This window comes from Primulina eburnea, chromosome 9, assembly GCF_022965805.1.
Source record: "Primulina eburnea isolate SZY01 chromosome 9, ASM2296580v1, whole genome shotgun sequence".
Classification (NCBI taxonomy): domain Eukaryota; kingdom Viridiplantae; phylum Streptophyta; class Magnoliopsida; order Lamiales; family Gesneriaceae; genus Primulina; species Primulina eburnea.
This window is the reverse complement of record NC_133109.1, coordinates 26878266-26879381: the sequence shown is the minus strand read 5'-3', so window position 1 is coordinate 26879381 and position 1116 is coordinate 26878266.

Genomic DNA, 1116 nt, shown 5'->3' with positions numbered 1-1116 from the left:
TGTCTTGGAACTCAATAACACATGCTCGCAGTAGATCTTCCAAAATTTGAATAACTCTTTCGGACTGACCATCTGTTTGAGGATGGAATGCTGTTCTGAATAATAACTTGGTCCCCACCGCTGCATGCAGACTCTTCCAAAAAGATGACGTGAATCTCGGATCCCTGTCAAAAACAATAGATACAGGAATCCCATGCAGACGAACTATCTCTCGAATATATAACTCGGCATACTGAATCATGGTGAAGGTCGTCTTAAAAGGTAGAAAATGCGTTGTTTCGTAAGATGATCCACCATCACCCATATGGCAATGAATCCCTTAATAGTCTTCGGCAATCCCACAACAAGATCCATAGTAATATTTTCCCATTTGCACTCGGGAATAGAAAGTGGCTTAAGTTTCCCCGCTGGTCTTTGCTGCTCTACTTTAACTTGCTGACAAGTCAAACACTCGGATACAAATCTCAAAATGTCTCTCTTCATGTCTGGAAACAAATATAACAACTGCAGATCTTTATACATCTTCGTGCTTCCCGGATGAACAGAATAAGGTGTGTCATGAGCTTCCTTCATAATAAGATCTCTCAAAGAATCATCACTAGGAACCCATAAACAGTCTCGATAACGAACTATACCATCCACCTCAATATACAATTTCCGGCCCTTGGCTTCATCTCTAGCTCTCCATTTTTGCAATTACTCATCGGTAGACTGCCCATCAAGAATTTTATCTCTCAAGGTCAACTGTACTGATAATGTGGCAAGATTAGGGGCCTTGCCCCTAGCATACATTGTAAGCTCAAACCACTGTATCTCGGACTGCATCGGTCTTTGGAGTGATAATTGAGTGATAACTGCTGCTTTTCGACTCAATGCGTCTGCCACAACATTAGCTTTTCTTGGATGATAGCTAACGTCACGGTCGTAGTCCTTTACTAACTCAAGACATCTACGCTGTCTCATATTCAATTCTTTTTGGGTGAAGAAGTATTTCAAACTTTTATGATCTATGAATATTTTTCACTTCTCCCTGTATAAATAGAGCCTCCAAATCTTCAATGCAAAAACTACCGCTGCAAGCTCAAGTCATGAGTAGGGTAGTTTTTCTCGTGGATT